At 38.3% G+C, this 19,765-nt stretch overlaps 1 protein-coding gene across 4 annotated transcripts in view; it reads right to left on the bottom strand.

Moving 5' to 3' along the window:
- The window catches only part of JMJD1C (jumonji domain containing 1C), a 174,632-nt gene that overhangs the window by 90,241 nt on the left and 64,626 nt on the right, over positions 1 to 19,765 (bottom strand). The window contains exon 1 of one of the 4 annotated variants that reach the window (XM_052799598.1): positions 14,913 to 14,931. The exons of the other annotated variants lie outside the window; for them this stretch is intronic. The gene's annotated coding sequence lies outside the window, so the exon portion shown is untranslated. Of the gene's footprint in view, positions 1 to 14,912; positions 14,932 to 19,765 lie in introns of those variants that run through there. 4 annotated transcript variants of the gene reach the window in all.

Here is a 19,765-nt window from a genome sequence, read left to right as displayed (position 1 = left end):
ACCCTGTAGACTAATGATCAGTGAAGAAGGCATCGCCATGACTCACCGCACCCTCAAATAAACCCCAGACTGTTCCAACAAGAGCTGCAGCAGAACACGCTGGCTGCTGACTCAAACAGATGCAATACACATGGCCTCATTCCCTTGCAGAGCGCAGTGCCTTCTCTGTGCCATTAAATATGATTCATACACAGCACATTGCCAAAATCAAAAGAACAGATCAACATTCGCAGACAGTAAATTCCAAGTCTGCTCTTCTTTGAATATCACATGCAAATAACCTCCAGTACAATTCTGCGTATAGCAACTTGCCTTTCAACCTCAGTAAGGATATTACAAATTTACCACCTTCAGTAAAAACACACATCTGTTTTGACCATGTAAGCACCCAAAAGAAACATCAGAGATGCCTGACACCAAAGTTAAGGTAAATAGATGCCAGTGTTTTACATCAACTGTTTTGTTCCTAGCAGACTGTGGCAAAAGCACTGACATCAAAAGTCGTTAAAACCACGTCCAAAAACCACCTTCAGATTTCATAGAATCTTAACATTCATCTCAACCCCTCAGCAAAGGAGCCAGTGCCTTTGGTAGAAAGGAGGACATGTGACAGAAGAGCTTTTGAGCAATATTGTCAGACAGCATGGCATGAAGCAGTTCCTGTCTTGACAAGAAAGTCAGAGACAGACAGACCTGGCTAATAATCCCATCCTTTTTTCAACCAGACAGGATGTGGTTCTACAATAAAGAGACACTATCAACTCCATTAACCTACAGTGCTGGAAACAAGTCATGAAAAAATGTATTAATTTCCACTGCTTATTACCACCCACAAAATAGCTGCTGTATGCTTACCTATCACTTACAGTATTTTTCAAGAGAATACTGTTGTCCAGAGAGAGCAGCATTTCCTAACTCTAATATTTTCTTTCTTAAAGAAAGAACAAATCCCTGAGTTATACAAGTCTTTTTATCTGCTGATATTTTTACATATGATGAATTAGTCCCTTCCTATGGCATAATGCAGACTCTCAAACTAGAAGAATTGATCTCACTGCCTAGAACTTAAAGGTTTCACTAGCAAGGAGTTTAACTTTCAGTTTTCAGTGATGTAAGTTGTGGGGGTTTTTTTCTGGTATAGTAATAACTGGGACAGAAAATACATTTTGAGATTCGTATTAATATGGAGATCAGCAAATAATTATGTGTACGTTTTACGTGGCTACAACAATTTTCTCCGGTGATACTTGAGATCTGTACCATAATCCATGAATATAAATTTAGAACTCATTTTCTCCCCCCAAAAAGTTATCATTACAGAATTATGTCAACTGCATGACCAATACATAAGGTCTTTAGCATTCCATGGCTTGATAAACAGAAATACCCATTTATTTACATATCTATCTGTATACCTCTCTATATTTTTTCAACCCTTCTTCCCAACTTGTCCTCCATAAATTCAAGATGTGGTAAGTCATCATGCTGTTTTGGTATTTAGCTTACTGAGCCTTTTCCTGCTTCTTTCTGTTTTTACAATGAATAAGAACTTTGTCAAATTAAGGCAGCCTGCATACTGTAATAAATATCAATTTACAATGTTTTTGCCATTAAAAACATAGAGAAACTGCCAATATTGAGGAAAAATACTTTCCAAAAAACTATTAACCTTTATAATGTATTTCTGAGAGTGACTTAAACTCATTGATTAACTTATTCCCCTCCCATCCAAATAACGATACTCCCTCTGTCCAACCGAAGATGAACAGGAGGCTTAAACACTGCGTTCAGCATCACAGGAGTGTGATGGGCTTTGCAGTAATATTCAAGCTCTTCGAAGTTCCAGTGAATGCTCCTCCCAGAGGTGCAATTCATTCCTGTGACGTGTCAGAGCATAGCACGCTGGGGAGTGCACCACCAGCCCCGAACAGGATTTTGCAAAAAGTCAGATCCCATCCTAGGACACCAGACAACGCAGCTGCAACAAAGGCACATTAGCAGACATGGGAAAGGCCTGCATTTTAGCCATGGAGATCGCACCCCTGTCAGGTGACTGAACACAAGCTGTCTCATGTAAATGTGATGCATTTTCTGGAGGCAGCTGCATACTGCTTGTCCTGTGAACTGCTGTGACTGACCACATACAGGCAATATTGGAAGATTGCATTCAACTTTGAAAAAGGGAGCTGTGTAGTACAACTGCACAACTGAAACATCCTGTTGTCAGAGGATAATGAAAACTACTTAAAGCAGATATTCGTTGTTAACAATCCTGTACTCAACAGAAAATGCAAAGCTCTCATTCCACTGTCCCTGGGCTGACTCACATGGAAAGCATAGCTATAACAGGGGCACGCACCCTATGCACGAGGCACGTACCAGCACCACAAAACCACAGCTGAACAGCACAAGAGGGAACCAAGGATCCAGGACACTGAATAAATACCAAATGGCTCTCAGGAATTGTAAAGGGAGTAAGAGAGAAGGAACAAATGGTACATTGATATGTTGTGTCTGCATTTGTAATGTCGGCTTTTTTTTTTGTCTGGACTATTATGGTTGAGTTTCTTTACAAAATTAAGGTTACTGAAGCTGAATTCTCAGCAGAATGTGGAACCAGAGTTCCCACAAGGGGAGCACTTTGAGAAGGGAGATTTGAAGCTAGTGAGAAACTTTTAAGAAGTTTTAAGAAGCCCTAGCAATCAGGAGGTAGCAGAGGATGAGGTGTCTGTACTCTAAGCCCTGTACCTTACCTCAGAAAGCATGTTCTGCACACTGCCCTGCCAAACCACATTATAGGCACAGGATTCAAAAGTGTGGTCCAGAGGACCTTTTATCTGTTATGGCCACAGGAAGAAACTCATCACAAGATTGTTATATACATCAGCAAATTTCCTCAGAAATCTGGTTAGCCTCTTCTAAAACCACTTAAGAAGAGGTTGTGTGGCTCATTGCTCAGTTCCAAAAGAGTTAGGAAATACTGGGAATGAAAAGCTTTCTCTGTATTACATGGAGAACATCTCCCATCTGGCCGAGATGACCTCCCTACAGTCATCAGTCTTGTGAAATGGATCCTTGCACAAGACCTGGCAAACTGAGGAAGAGAACTGAGGATAAAAAGGAGAATGGAGCTGAACAGCGTATCCCTTCAGCACCACACATGTCTGGAGTGAGGAATTTGTAGGCATCACAGAACAGGGATCAGTGATTCCTCAAACCTAGGTTATATTGTGAAGAATTTGTGAAACGATAACATTGCTTTTCTCTGTGACCATCATCCCAGTTCCTTAGCCTTTGTTATGCAGAAGTAGTGTTACATTTTAAAAGAAATCAAATCTGATTACAACTGAAATATTAGGAATATAGAGTTGTGGGGTGTAACCATAGTAGATAAAGAACTTAAAGAATGTGCAGTACTGTACTTTTAGCTGATTATTGTTGGCTTGTATTTTCTTTCAAGAAGCCAAGAAGATTTGCTTCTTGGAAACTCCCTACCTTTCCCATTTTGATAACAAACTGAAAGACCAATCATTGAAAAGGTTGGATTTCAAAAGAGAACATAGTATACATTTTTATGCAAACTAATATAGATAGTGATGAGAATCATACTGCGCAGAATCAGCTAAAGGAGGTCAAGAAGCGGACAAGTGAGGAAGACTATGAAAGACCACCAGAGGGCTTCTGAAGACCACCAGAGACCTTTGCTGCGCCTGCGTGAAGAGACATATACATATGCTAATGATTTACTGGAAAGTTGATGATTATGTATAACATTTCCCAGAAACTTAATGAATATGTATAACAGGTGTGTATTTAACTGTATCGTTAGACAAGACAGGTGCACACGATAGGTGGAACGATCCCCCGTGTGCCCAGCGCTGCAATAAAGGAGTGCCTGCTTCTTAACTTCTCATTGCTGTTAAGGAGTTTCATTCCGGATTTCGGCAACAGTTTTGGCGACCCAGATGGGACCTTGCGAGTGAGACTGGACGAGATCGAGTGGTGATCGAACTCCAGCCGGCACCGAGGGATTCTCGGGGGGGAACCATCGCTCTCGACTCGCAAAGCTCCTCGCAACGTTCCCTGGAGAAAGGGTAAGGCACTTCTTCTCTGGAATCTGTTCGGATAGCCTGCCCGTAAGGCGCGGCGAAAGCTTCGCAGGGTTGGGGCTCAGAGGGTACCCGTCTGTGGAGAAGCCTAGGCGTCTGCCCGTAAGTCATAAGCGAAAGCTATTGCTGGGTTGGACATCTGTGTATCTGGGATAAGTCTACCCGTAAGTCATAAGCGAAAGCTATTGCTGGGTTGGACATCTGTGTATCTGAGACAATTGTCATTTGCATTTATTTGGTATTTGATACTTGGTATTTGATATTTGGTATTTGATATTTGATATTTGGTATTTGGTATTTGGTATTTGATATTTGATATTTGGTTATTAATATTTGGAACTTTGATAATTGATATTTGATGTATTTGGTAATTGATATATAAGCATAATGGCATTAGCCAAATTATTTAAGAGTAAGAAAGAGTATGGGAAATATAACCACTGATGAAAAGATACCAAAAACATCACCATTGGGATGTTTATTGGCACATTGGAGTGAATTACATGATGATTTACGTAAAAGTCAAATGATTGAATATTGCAATCATTGGTGGCCTTTGTATGTTTTGGAAGATCAAGAAAAATGGCCAACAAATGGAACTTTAAGTTATAATACTATATTACAGTTAATGTTATTTTGTAGGAGAGAGGGTAAATGGAGTAAAGTGCCATATGTGGATCTGTTTTTTTATTTGAGGCAGAAAACGGATTGGCAAAAAAAAAAAAAAAAAAAATACAAGTTAATTAGTCGAGACAATTTAGTGATAACATTAACTTCAGAAAATAAGAAAACTAAGAGTTGTTGTTCAGCTTGTGATATTAGAAAAAGATACATTAAATGTATGGTACCAAAAGAAGATAAAATGGAACTAGAATTAGAAATAACCCCACCAAGGGAGGAGCAGGATCTCTCTCCCTCACATTCACGGGAAAGGAGTATTGAGTCAGGGAGAATAATTTATTGGATAGTACTGAAAAACAGATGGTAATAAAACTGGAAAAACACAAGCAGAGGCAACACTTATGAATGGAATGCTTTCTGGAACTTTGGAACAGAGTTTTCCTTCGAGAGATCCCCAGTGGGATCCAAATGACCCTGTACACAGGAGAAGGTTAACTCGATATCAAAAATAGGTATTGTATGAAATAAAACATGCAATGCTGAAAGCTTTGAATTGGTCTAAATTATATGAAATAAATCAAGATAAAAATAAATCTCTCTCTGTGTTTTTAGAAAGATTGAAGGAAACCGCTAGAAAATATACTGATTTGAAATTGGAAACAGAAGCAGAACAACAACAATTGGCTTCGATTTTTATGGGACAGTCGGCGCCTGATATAAGGCGGAAACTCCAAAAATTGGAGGGAGAGGATTCAAGAAATTTAAATAAAATGTTAGAGGCAGCATGGAAAGTCTATAATAATCGAGAGAAAGAAGAAGAGCAAAGAAAAGAAAAGAAAGAAAAGATTAGAGACAGTAGATTAATAGCTGTCTTAACAGGGAATGCAGCAAGAGGAAGAGGACGAGCTCGGGGAAGAGGAGGTTTTAGAAACTTTGGTAACCGGGAACCTAATGCACCTCTAGGAATAAATCAGTGTGCATATTGTAAGGAGGATGGACATTGGAAAAGGGATTGCCCTAAAAGGCAAATAAGTCAGCAAGAGGCTGCAAAAATGATGACTTTAAATGAATGAAGGGGACCGGAGGGGAACCCAGCTGAACCTCTGGTTACAATTAAGCTGGGAAATGATAAAGTTGAATTTTTAGTTGATACGGGAGCAGTATATTCTGTTTTGAATACTTATAAAGGAAAATTGGGAAACAAAACAGCGAACATAATTGGAGCGACTGGGAAACAGGAGAATAGACCATTCTTTCAACCCCTTGATTTAAAATTTGGAAATAAAGCAATTACACATGAATTTTTGTATGTACCAGAATGTCCGATACCCCTGTTGGGTCGAGATTTGTTATCCAAATTGAATGCACAGATAGCTTTTGAGGGAGGAGAAATTCTTTTAAAAATACCAGAATCAAAGACAGGGAAAATACTGATGATACAGGAGAAGGTTAAGATTCAGGAGATGCCACAAGAAGTTGATGATGCTGTGATCCCTACAGTTTGGAACACAGAGATACCTGGAAAATCTAAAATGGCACAGCCTGTAAAAGTAGAACTGAAGGAAAATGTGAAACCAGTGAGATTAAAACAGTATCCAGTTAAACCTGAAGCTAGATTGGGAATCAAGAAATTAATTGATAAATTTTTGGAATATGGAATCTTAGAGGAGTGTGAATCTGAATATAATACTCCAATTTTACCAGTGAAAAAGCCATCAGGAGAATATAGATTAGTACAGGATCTGAGGGCGATAAATCAGATAGTGAAAGACATACATCCTGTAGTGGCCAATCCATATACACTTTTAACAACTCTAGGGGAGAATCACCAGTGGTTTACAGTGCTTGATTTAAAAGATGCTTTCTTTTGTATACCCCTGGAAGAAGGAAGTTGAAAAATTATTTGCTTTCGAGTGGGAAAATCCAAAAACAGGACGAAAAACACAATTGACATGGACAAGATTGCCACAAGGATTCAAGAACAGTCCAACAATTTTTGAGAACCAATTAGCAAAAGAACTTGAGATGTGGAAACGAGATGGTCCCAAACCTGGACATTTACTCCTACAGTATGTAGACGACATATTGATAACAACAGAGGAGAGACCAGCGTGTATAAAGGTAACAATTGATCTTTTAAACTTTTTGGGGTTAAGCGGATACAAAGTCTCTAGAACTAAGGCCCATATAGCAAAACAGACTGTGATATATCTGGGTTTTGAAATCTCACAAGGACAAAGACAGTTGGGAACAGACCGCAAAGAAACAATTTGCAGTATCCCGGAGCCGAGAAATACCCACGAATTGAGAACCTTCTTGGGAATGACTGGGTGGTGTCGGCTATGGATAATGAACTATAGTCTGTTGACTAAACCTTTATATGAAGCTCTTAAAGGTCCACCATTTGAATGGGGTCCAGATCAGCAGAGAGCTTTCAAGAATCTAAAACAGGCCCTGATGACAGCACCAGCCCTGGGACTTCCGGATCTGACTAAAGACTTCCAGTTATTTGTACATGAGAAACAACACCTTGCACTGGGAGTGCTGACTCAGAAGATGGGAAGTTGGAAGTGACCGGTTGGATACTTTTCCAAACAATTAGACTTTGTAAGTAAAGGCTGACCTGCTTGTTTGAGAGCAGTAGCAGCCACTGTGATGATAATACAGGAGGCCCGAAAATTGACTTTGGGAAGGATGATGGTGGTATATGTACCACATATGGTGATATCAGTGTTAGAACAAAAGGGGGACCATTGACTCTCCCCAAACAGAATGATGAAATACCAGGTAATTTTGATGGAGCAAGATGATGTACTTTTGAAAACCACTAATTTGACTAATCCTGCAGTCTTTTTAAGTTCTATACAGGAAGAAGGACAACTGGAACATGATTGCCTGACTACCATTGAGTATGTATATTCCAGTCAAGAGGATCTGAAGGATGTACCTATGGACAATCCAGACTGGGAATTGTACACAGATGGTAGCAGTTTTGTTGAAAATGGAATCCGCTATGCAGGATATGCGGTAACAACTGAAAAATCAGTTATAGAAGCCAATGCTTTGCCAAGCACAGCTTCAGCTCAGAAGGTGGAACTAGTGGCTTTGACAAGGGCTCTAGAATTGAGTGAAGAAAAGAAAGTGAATATTTGGACTGATTCGAAATATGCATTTGGCGTGGTCCATGTCCATGGGATTTTATGGAAGGAAAGAGGACTATTATCCTCTCAGGGGTCCAACATTAAATATAAAGAGGAGATTTTACATTTACTACAAGCAGTTCGGAAACCAACTGCAGTAGCAATCATGCACTGTAAAGCACATCAATCAGGGAATACAAAAGAGATTGTAGGGAACAGATTAGCAGATAAATCAGCTAGGAAAGCAGCCAAAAGGAATACCCTACAAATGGCATTAATTCCTACAAAAACTATTGCAATACCAAAGGAAAAACCTAAATATTCAGAAGAGGATGAGAAATTGGGAAGATTATTAAATGCAAGGAAAAATTTGAAAGAATGGTCAGTGACATACAATTTTACTAAGATTGTAAGATGTGACTTTTCCTATTCGGCCCCGGTCACGTCTCACCAACTTTTACAATCTAACTACATGTTGATTCATGAATTACTACCTATACCCATCGGAATGAATCTCGCTTTGGTAAAACAGTTACTACAACACAAGGATCTAGTTGAGATTTTAGAAAAAAATTAGGAAAAATGGACAAAAAACCCCTTAATAACTGTTCATAACAATGTGAAAGAAATACACCGAATTTTTGAAAGAATACAAAAAGATACAGAACATAAATGGTAGGACACACTTTTCGGATGGTCACCTACTGCTACAGACATCCTGAACAAGTTGTGTCACCCCATCGTGGTTCTTTTGATATTGGTTTTGATCAGTTTGACTCTGTCAGCAATATTATATATCCTAACTTGGAGAATGATGAATCGGCTAACACGTTTGACTCGTGAAACTTCTTTTAATCACATGATCGTCCAAGCTGTTGCAAAACAACAAAATGAACAAAGAAACCCAGAACCTCCTCCAATATATAGTAACTGATCAGTAGAATTATAGTGAAAGTATTGAAGTGATTTTCAAAACTTTCAAAGGGGGGAAATGTTACATTTTAAAAGAAATCAAATCTGATTACAACTGAAATATTAGGAATATAGAGTTGTGGGGTGTAACCATAGTAGATAAAGAACTTAAAGAATGTGCAGTACTGTACTTTTAGCTGATTATTGTTGGCTTGTATTTTCTTTCAAGAAGCCAAGAAGATTTGCTTCTTGGAAACTCCCTACCTTTCCCATTTTGATAACAAACTGAAAGACCAATCATTGAAAAGGTTGGATTTCAAAAGAGAACATAGTATACATTTTTATGCAAACTAATATAGATAGTGATGAGAATCATACTGCGCAGAATCAGCTAAAGGAGGTCAAGAAGCGGACAAGTGAGGAAGACTATGAAAGACCACCAGAGGGCTTCTGAAGACCACCAGAGACCTTTGCTGCGCCTGCGTGAAGAGACATATACATATGCTAATGATTTACTGGAAAGTTGATGATTATGTATAACATTTCCCAGAAACTTAATGAATATGTATAACAGGTGTGTATTTAACTGTATCGTTAGACAAGACAGGTGCACACGATAGGTGGAACGATCCCCCGTGTGCCCAGCGCTGCAATAAAGGAGTGCCTGCTTCTTAACTTCTCATTGCTGTTAAGGAGTTTCATTCCGGATTTCGGCAACAGTAGCATGGGGGGTTTCCCGCTTTCAGTTTTTCTTTCAGAGCTCTGATGAAAGCTGTACATCACTGCTAATCTGGGACTCTACACAAACACACATACTCCTTTTAGTAGCCACTCCTCTACTCAACACCCCACCTGGAATCAAGGCAAGGGATTCTCTCCTATCCTTTCCTCCAAGAATGGCAAAAATGACACGATGAAAACATCATCACAAAGGAGCAAAAGAAAAAAGCCACTGGACTCCATCCTATTCTGATCTGCAGTCTTCTGTGGCAGCAGTAATCCTCCTTTCAAAGGTAAAACAGAGACAACAGCTACCACCAGATAGTCTACGATTCTGTTTACCTCAGCAAGTAGGATCTACGTGCTCTGGTGAAAAAGCAGAATCATTTGAACCACCTTCAGTCTCTTCTTGCAGAGAAGAGAACAGGGAGAACAAAGACTCCCCCTCTTGACACCAGTGAGCTCCTGCAACAGTTCTCTGAATTTGGAAGATGACTACCTTAGATTCTGGCAATCACTTGCCTGAAAAAGCTATGTTTTAGTACATACCTCATTCTGGCTACAAGTAGGAAAAGAGTGAACCAGCAACTGCTGGAGACTGAGTCTTACATGCTAAGAAATTCAATCTAGACAAACAAAAGCTGATCAAAACAACCAGAAGAAATGGTAAACAGCACAACTACACTGTAACATTTGCATTCTTTCCCCAGTTCCTCTCACACCCAAGTTTTTTTTGTTCTTTGCTGATGAATTCCCAATTCCCTTTTTTCCCTGCCAGCAGCCTCCATCCCAACACAAGCCCCTCAGACAGCTCTAGAAGCACCAACATTGCTTGCACTGTCATCAAACAGCAGCAGCGAATTAAACCAGGCACCAGTCATAGCTTGGAAACAAATACAAGCAGTTCAAGTAGACAACTCCACTGCTTTCACACTTATCCTGTTACTGATGGTATCTCCTTTCAAACAGTAAGATACAACCTATCTCAAAACAAGCAGCACATCCTGGAGGCAAAGGAAGAAGTGACTGAATCCTCCTTTCTCAGCAGCAATCACAGCAAACAAAAGAGGAATTAGAGAGTAACACAGAGCCAAATTTTTGCATAACTGCTAAAATCTTATTGAAATTGGAAATCAGACAAAATTAAGCAGAAAGTCTTCTTTACTATTTCTATGCCTAGGGATCATAAGAAATCACAACTGAACTCACATCCTGCAACAAAACTACTAAAGAGAATGATTTCTCAGTAATAAAATTATATTTCCAGCCTTCATGGTTGCAAGCTGAGCCTAGAACTATTAGCAGGCTGCAAATCATTGCTTGCATGAGTCTGGAGAAATGACTCAGATCTGTAAACTGCCCCACTAATCTCAAAGCAGAGCACTACTGAATCCATGTCCACGTGGTGGAAATTCTGGCCTTTCTCTACATACAACATAAAGATGAAATTTTTCCTAACCAATTTCATCACTTTGTCGCAGTCAGGAGTTACGTTATTTCCCCCACTCTACAACTGTTCCCACTTGCAAGCTTGTCCCTCAGAGGGGGACTGACCTGCAAGACAGTTCAATGAGCAGTAAAATCTAAAGAACAAAGAGAACACTGGTTTTGTCTGCACAGCAGAGGATACAGAAATATGGTCTGGTGAACTGATCAAAGCCACTGAGGAAGGGGGAGCATGGGGAGAGATTCAGTGAAGGTGGATCCAAGCTACAGTCTCTGACACAGGACATCCAAAACACTGTATAAAAAAAATAATAATCTGCGTAGAACAAATGACTTGAGAGTGTGATAAAACCACTGGCCAAGAATTACAACAGTTGAAAACATAGAGGATTGAAAATTGTTTTACATATGGATTTTTTAAACTTATTTCCACTCCTCTGATGGGAAGGCTGTTTGAAGACAACATTTCTTTAACAAAAAATAAAGAAAAAACTGATTAGCCTTACTTATTACAGTTAATTTGTGGGTAGTTCATACCCATATTCTCATGTCTACCTTGGAAATGGAAAATAAGCCTCAGTTTCTGATAAATTAACATTACTGTTCTTACCTGCATACATGGTTACCAATATTCTTTGGCTCCTCAGCATTTTGGATCATGGTTGAAAACAGAATTTCAAGAGAAGCAAGTATCTGCTTTGGCCTAATGGCTTATTTTCCATAAGAAGTTTGATACAAACAGTTACTGGGTTTTCTCCATTTACTTTTTATAGTCAAAACGTTATTGCTGGCCAACATAACAGTATTCAGAATTTATTGTGTTTTATAAATCTTGCAATGACTTTCCTGTTATCTCCCATCTTCATCTCTCATTTATGAAAATAAACAGATCTTTTAGTTAATTTCAAAGACAAACTCTAAAGGCAACTAGCAAAAATCTGGATTACATTACCTGAAAAAACTACACTGAAACTGTACTGAGAAAGCAAACTGCAGCTAGTGCTTTAAACACAACGTATATGCTAAGACCCTGGTTAAAACCAGTGGAAAAAGTCCATAAATATTAAAGAGAAACATTTCCCCAACAGAAAGTAACTAGCTATTGACTACCTTTCATAGTCTCACTGTGCCAAAAACATCCATAGCTAAGTAACAGACCTGTACTTTCTTTATACAATTTAATTACTTAGATTAAAAAAAAAAACCAAACCCAAAACACAACCAAACAAAAAAATCCCCCACAACATCAGTGCCACAGTGTAAATACATATACTAAAGCATATGTTAAAATACCATTAATATATAGAAGGAAGTGTTTAGAGTCCTGTAAAACCAGGGAAGAAGCCAGTCTCTCTCCGCTACTATCCAAAATGTGCTTAAAATAACACAAACAGAAAGACCTGGGGCAGGCAGGCAGGCACAGAACGACTTAGTTTTCTAATTCTCTTGGTAGGTAAGATGTCATACACTGTATTACCAAAAGGCAGGCAGATACAGGACCAGTCAAATGACATCCAGTAGCATTAAACTGCCCTGCCTGGACGTGTGGAACAGTTGCCCTTCCTGCTTTCACTTGTACTTTGTACATGCATTTGTAACCTTTAAGGAGATGACATTAATCATTTTGCCACTTTGAAAGCAAGCTTAGGTTAGATATTCAGAGGAGGATTTAAAAGGCCCAATAAAAGGTACAGTGGTTATTCTAATAAATAATCTAGTATACAATGTGTGCCAATAATGTCATTTGTATTGAAGGAACTCCAAGTACATCTATCATTAAAAGATTGTGCAATTGCAGCAGCCAAAGATGTTGAAACTGACATTCTACAGCAGTGGCATTAATTTCAGAGCTGTGTGCCAAAATATGATTAATCACAGTTCACTGGGTATTTTGATAGTAACACAGGAAAATAGCTTGTTGTAGAAAAAACATATGAACAATTAAGAATGCCATCAAGCCCCCCATAAGCCTAACTATCTACTAGTATGAACACCACAGAGCTTATATATGCAGATTAACTGCCAAGATATAGGTTTTATATATATATATATATATAAAGGACAAAAGATCAAAACTGTTAATAAGAGAGCACACGGAAAACTGCATAAATTCTTCCCTAAAAAAAGCTCATCTGAGACTATGCACATCTGAAGGAAACACAAATTGCTGCACATTCAGACAGACAGCAGAGCTGAGCTTCTACCTGACCACATTTTGGAGGAGGAAGAAAAGAAGTGAAGAGTCACAGCAGGTTCTCTACATACTACACATACTGGTCAGGCTTATAAAAATCATCTGCAATCCCTTCACCTGCAAATCAAGTTAAACTCAATATTCTGCTAGGACTGCACAAGTCTTAACTAATCAGGTACTGCGCTGCTGTCTGCAGCTGCCTTCACCAGCAAACTTGACAGCACTTAGTGGAGGTTCGTACAATTCTGTCTAGGTGATGCCTGGCTGCATCAGAACTTTTATAGCAAACTGACTTCTATCTCAAACCCGTAACTGCTTTTTTTCCACAGGACAGAAGCTAGTATCTTACTAGGAAGTAGGAAAACATCCATAAAGCCCTAAGTACTTAATAAATGCACACAGTGATTCTATTTTAGTTTTATGTTACTTCCAATATGACAAAGTCCCAGAAGACTTCCTGACAATTTAATTCCCACACAATCGTCAATAAATTGCCCTAAATATTTCTCTTTCTCCCCATAAGAATTAATTGCACCATGAGTCTTGGAAAATGATTGCACACAAATACCTATCACTCCACTTGCCAATAAAGGATCAATAGCAAATTCTTTACCAGCTCTCAAACTACCTTGTAAATGCTTCTTACCCAAAAAGTAAAACAGTATCGATTAGGTCTGTCCAAAGTAATCTAGAGAAGGAGACACTCTGGAAGCTGGAGGTGCTGCCCAGTCTTCAGGATTAAAACAATTAGCATCTTGCCTCAAACTTCAGTAAGAATCTGATCCTGGCAAACTTGCAGCAGCAGTTTACAGAGGTGTCCAGACCTCTTCACATACGCTACAATCCACTACTAACAGGATTCCTGAAAGGGAATGTGTTTTGGTGCATCTTCAAACTATCCTTTCTGTAAGCTACAAAGATATACCCTGGCATTTCTGTAGTACTTTAGATAATCATGACATGAAAAAAGTTGGCTTTAAATTTAAAAGCAATAAAAAAGTTGTATGAATCATTTGGAATACTTAAAAGTACTACAAGTACTAGAAGTACTATAATAATAATAATAATAATAATAATAATAATAATAATAATAGTAAAAGTACTATAAGCAAAACCATACCTGGACAAATAGAAATACTGAAACCAAAACCAAAAGGCTTTAGCTTGCTAACAGACTCTCACTAGAACACCAGTTAGAACAAATACAGCCTATATACAGACAAATACACCACAACACATAGGAACATTATTCTCTAAAAAGCCAGTTATACTCTTAAATGCAAAATTAATGTAAAAAAGTTCCCATAAAGCACATATGTGGATTTTGGTTGTATTAATATTAATATATAGCTTTATTACTACATTTTCAAAATAGCTAAATTCATCAACCAACGATAAGAAGTACTCTTTTCAGGATTCAGCTAAATGTTTCAGTAATTCCAAAGGCATCTAGTCAGCCCTACAAATCAGTATTTTCTTCTTATTGTGATGGTACTAATATAGTTTGTAGCAATTCAGTATATGCATTCAAAATCCCAGCAATGCCCTTCAGTGAAATATGTAATAATTTTTCAAAGCCATCGGAAACTAAAGCCATGAACAGAAATAATTTCTAAACATTACTTAGCAACAACTGAAAACATCAGTTATCAACATTCTTCTCATACTGAACTCAAAACATAGCACTGTACCAGCTACTAGGAAGACCATTAACTCTATCCCAGCTGAAACCAGGACAGCATCATTTATTAAAATAAATGAGGTACTTACCCAATGTCTTAGACTCAAAATTGGTGAGAAATTTCAAATTAAAATACTCAGTCAAGAGTTTTTCAGAATGATGCATTATATGTAAGAATAGTTAATTTTTTTCTTAAACAGTTCTGTTCCAAAATTGAATATTGAGAAGTTTCATGTAAATTTGTAACAATTGCTTAACTAATGGACCAAGTCTTTTCCATAAAGCAATCAAAATGGAACACAAAAGCAGCTAATGAAAGACCAAAAAGCTTAATAAAATACTTTTTTCTACCCACGACTGGTGTAGACGCTATGACAGTCAGTAGACAAAAAAATAAACAATATATCATTAATTGTGTTAATAATTCACCTATCTGTAAATAATAAGTCAGACTTACTCAGGGTTATGGGAGGTCAGACATGTTTCTCTAGTAAAATATTAATTACTGCTAAAGGATATTATTTTCAAACAAAGACCCATTCCCTAATCAATACTAGACTATTTTGATTGCTTGCAACGTCAGTCTAATGAATGTTTTTCTGAAATTGTTTTGGTTCCTAAAGACTTTATATAGCCCTAAATTTATAGTTCTTAACATCGATTCATTTTCTGGTATTAAAGATATTCTATGTAATAATGCTTTAAACATGCAATGCACACTAAAGATAAAATATCTCAAAGAATTAGCAATAACTACCGCTGAAGTAACCTCAAGCTTTACTGCAAGGAAGAGCAGATAAAGGAAGAAAAAAAAAAACAAAAACCAAAACCCCAAACATAAAACCAAGTTTCATTGTATGTCCTTCCTCCATTTATGTGAATATTCCACGCTGCAGAGGGTAGAAAAGCAGAATTGTTATAAAACCACAGATATGACAAAGTGGTTGTTTCTCAATACCTGATGAATTTCAAAAAATAAAATGGTTTCAGTGTTGTTCATCATTTGTTTAAGACTGACATCATCCTTACAGGACACACACTGTGAAGAGAAACATAAACATCTTCAGTTTAAGTTTTTGCTTTTTCTTTGAAGAAGTCATTGAAAGTGTATTTGCCATTTCTAGCCTTTGACTCAACTCCTGATTTGGCCAGCAACTGGAAGGATGTTAATCCCAGGGTACAAGAAAGGAAGTGGTAAAACAATACACTCCCAGCCCTGGCCTCTGCGTGCTCACAGAGAGAATGGATTTTGAACTCATTGCAGACAATTAAATGTGGCATGTAAAATGAAAACTGTATTTTTTTTTAATTGAAGGAAAAAAAAAAAAGAGAAGAAAACTGCTCAGCAGAAGAAACAAACCTCTGCCTTCAGCATCTTCCTCCTCTACCCTTCTCTCCCCATCTATACACCCTCAGAATTCCAATTACCCTGTGATTACCGCCTAATCACATCTTAATTCTTCTCATCATGAGTGGCATGACCTGCAGCCAACCAACATTTTCATTCCTCCTGCCTAGCTGGGGCACATGCAGAGCCATCAAATCTGAAAAGGGCTTCTGAAGTGCTGATGGAATCCATGTCAACATAAATGCTGCAACATGAAGTTCAGAAAGTAACACGTATTCCCATACAAACACACACCTGAAAGGAACTAGCAAGTACTTCAGGAGACTGCTATTATGACAGTGAAGCCAGGAATAGAGGACATACTAGTTTTACTACTTAAGAGTTTGTTTTTCAGAAAATAAGAATGATAGTCACTTTGTCAAAAAATGAAGTTACCAGAAATTTTAGGACACTAAAGATACAAAATACAGATTCTATCCCAGCTAACCTCCTCATGCAGGTTAAACACTTGAAGCTGACAGGCTGTTCCTGAACTTCTTCCCTATGTTCAGCTTTCTCCTTAGAAGTTAAGATAAATTTTAAAAGTAAACATACTAGATGTACAACATCAAATCATTGCTAAAACAACTTAAGCAGCATATGAGGTTGCTGTGGAAACTTGACTTTTTGTGGTCCTCAAGAAACTGCCATATATGAAAACAGATTGCTCATGATAAATATATCATGCAGAGCCCATTTACAATGCTTTAGCACCTACGACAAAGAAGAAAAAAGACAACCTTTTGCTCCAAGTGCTTGATTTAGTCTGTTTTAGTGTAACTGAATGCCTGCAACATCTGCCAGCAAAAGAAGTTTCTGTTAAGGGTAGCTAACTACTGAGATCTCATTTCAAAATCTTTTTCAAATGCAGAGCCCTGAGAACACAGAACGACAGAATGAAATCAAAATATATAATAAACCAGAAGTGTTCAATACTATTCAGACATGTCTATGTACAGACAACGCATAGTACTAAAACAATAGCACTTCATTCTCACATATATCCCTGCTTAGTTCACAAGAGCTTAGAGTAAACTATAACAAAGAATATTTTTGTGTACTGGTGCGGGGGAGCATGAGTATGTGTACACACCCTAGGGGATAGAACTTGCAGAACTAACCAAAATTGAGGGGGTTTTAAGCCAAACTACCAAAAAGGGGAGGTAGCAGCACTGTCCCTGTCACCATCAGTGAGAGATTGGTTAAATTCAGTGTGAAACCACACCCGTAACAGATTGAGCTGAAAGGAAGTTAGGTTTTTGTTTTGTTTTTAACCTGTTTGTAAAGCAAAAGCACTTAACAAATTACTACCATAGCAGTACTGAACTCCAGTTCTGGGCTGCAACGGGGAGATTTTTTTTTTTCAGGCTCTGTAAAAAAGCACATAAAGGAGACCACCTTTTCCGCCCAACAGCCTAACCAGCAACATGGGTAACACATTGACCCCATGAGGTGAAGAAACTAGCCTTTTTTCAATTCAATTTCCTTGTTATCCCAAATACTAACTTCCTTTTCCACTCCACAAGGGCTCAAATGACTAAAAAGTCTTCCTCTCTGTCTTCTCCCCAGTCCATGTTGCCAATTCTCTTTTTGAATCTAGCAACACAAGATCGCCCACCATCATTTATTCTGCTTATTCAAAATTTTGAAAGGTCACACCCAGTGACAAGACCTGCTGCTACTGCTGTAAAAAGAAGTAAAGCACTACAAGAAAGTCCCAGAAATCAAGATATTGTTTCATGGGTGCCGGTTCTGTGGTAGACTGAGAAGCTAAAATACCACAACACAATCATGACAAAAAACGCTCTACGGAGTCACTCCCTAGAAAAGGAGACCTTAGAAGCAACAGTTACATTGTTTATGCCAATAACCAAAATTCAGGTGGAGCTGAAGTATATGCTTGCCATCAAAAAAGCTTCCTTCAGATTCTCAGTACTTTGCAAAATGCAGAATTTTTACCCTAACCTAGAAAAACAGTGTTTGGCCCCAACTGCAACATTACTTCATCCAGACATTAATTGCACCTGAAGCTCCTATGTCTCAGCTGTAGGAGAACAGACTCTATTCAGACAAGGCCAGAGATATCCAAACAGTAATGTGTAAACTACCGAAATACTTTTTCAGAAAAGGGGCTTTGCGTTTTGGGTGGGTTCTCCATGCTGCTATACGTTTCAGGGGGATATTGAGATTTCATACAGCACATCATGGGATTCACAATGAAACCCAGAAGAAACTGCTGGAATTCTGGGAAAGGAGAACAAGAAACTCATAAAACTAATTACACCTTCCATAACTCATCTTACTCAAGTCAGCATGAAGAAAGCAGCACTTCAGTACTGCACAGCTGAGAAGTCATTAATGCACAGAAGCAGCAGTGGAGATTTTAACAGTGGGTGGCTTTCAAAATTAGCTGCCAAGTAGATTTGACAGGTGTAAAGCCCAGCTGCTCCTCCCCACCATCACAAGAAAAACACCGAGCAGTTGCTTGTAGATGGAAGTCTTCTGGCACAGCTTTCCTCATTCTGGACAGCCACCATTCAGATGGAGGACAAGTACCACACTGACATCCTTCCCTCACTGTACAACCTCTCAACAGGTATAGGTCAGGAGATTTTTTTTTTTTAAATGTTTTTAATAGAGAGAAAAATACTATATTTGTGTGTATATCTCTACATACACACACATCTATAACTACATACCCACACATATATACACATATATAAAATGCATATATTTGTAATATAAGCCATAATTTATATAAACAGCAACAAATAACACTGTGAGTGACCAGACTGATGGAGATACACAAAAGGCACCGCCGGCATTCAGTCATTCTTCCAAAGCCCAAGCTCCGGAAGTTGAATTTCCAAAATACCGTGCTGAAATAACCAACTGCATCCACATGCCTATATTCTGCTCGCCACCGTATCTCCAAAGTTGAGCTGATCCTTCTAGTTCATTGAAGAAGTTCAGATGATCTAGAGAGCTACAAAGCAATTTGTTTTCTTCAGCACAAATGAAAAAATTGTTCTCATAAATGCTATGGGAAAAAAAAAAAATCAAAGACTTAGGAATTTCCAGTCAATTCCAGAGGACACAGCACAGGTCTTTGCTTTTATACCTGATGAAGCTGTGGAGTAGGTCCTACACAGAAACTGGAGTGTGCATGCAGTTCAGATACACCTACACTAACTTCGATCTAGTTGACGAGGCTATCAACAGGAGTATAACCATATACTGAGCCAATATAGGTTTCAGCACCAGTTACAAAATCAACATGCAAGCAGTTATCCTGCACTGAGCTCCCTGCAACTGTGGCTGCTCTGCTTCAGCTGCCTGGCTTGAATATGGAACCTTGAGAAGCTTCATGTCTATCTTTTACAGAAACACATACAAATTATTACCAGCACTTCATTGCTATCTGTCTTTTGAACAGGTGCAAGTGACAGAGGCACACTCAATTGGGAGTACTGCTTAGTGTTGCAGCTGAAGGATGCTAAACAATAACTAGTTATTTAATTTGTGTAATCCTTGGAGAACAAGAAGTGCTTTACC

Source organism: Harpia harpyja, chromosome 10 (genome assembly GCF_026419915.1).
Source record: "Harpia harpyja isolate bHarHar1 chromosome 10, bHarHar1 primary haplotype, whole genome shotgun sequence".
Classification (NCBI taxonomy): Eukaryota; Metazoa; Chordata; class Aves; order Accipitriformes; family Accipitridae; genus Harpia; species Harpia harpyja.
This window is presented reverse-complemented; position numbering and strand designations above follow the sequence as displayed.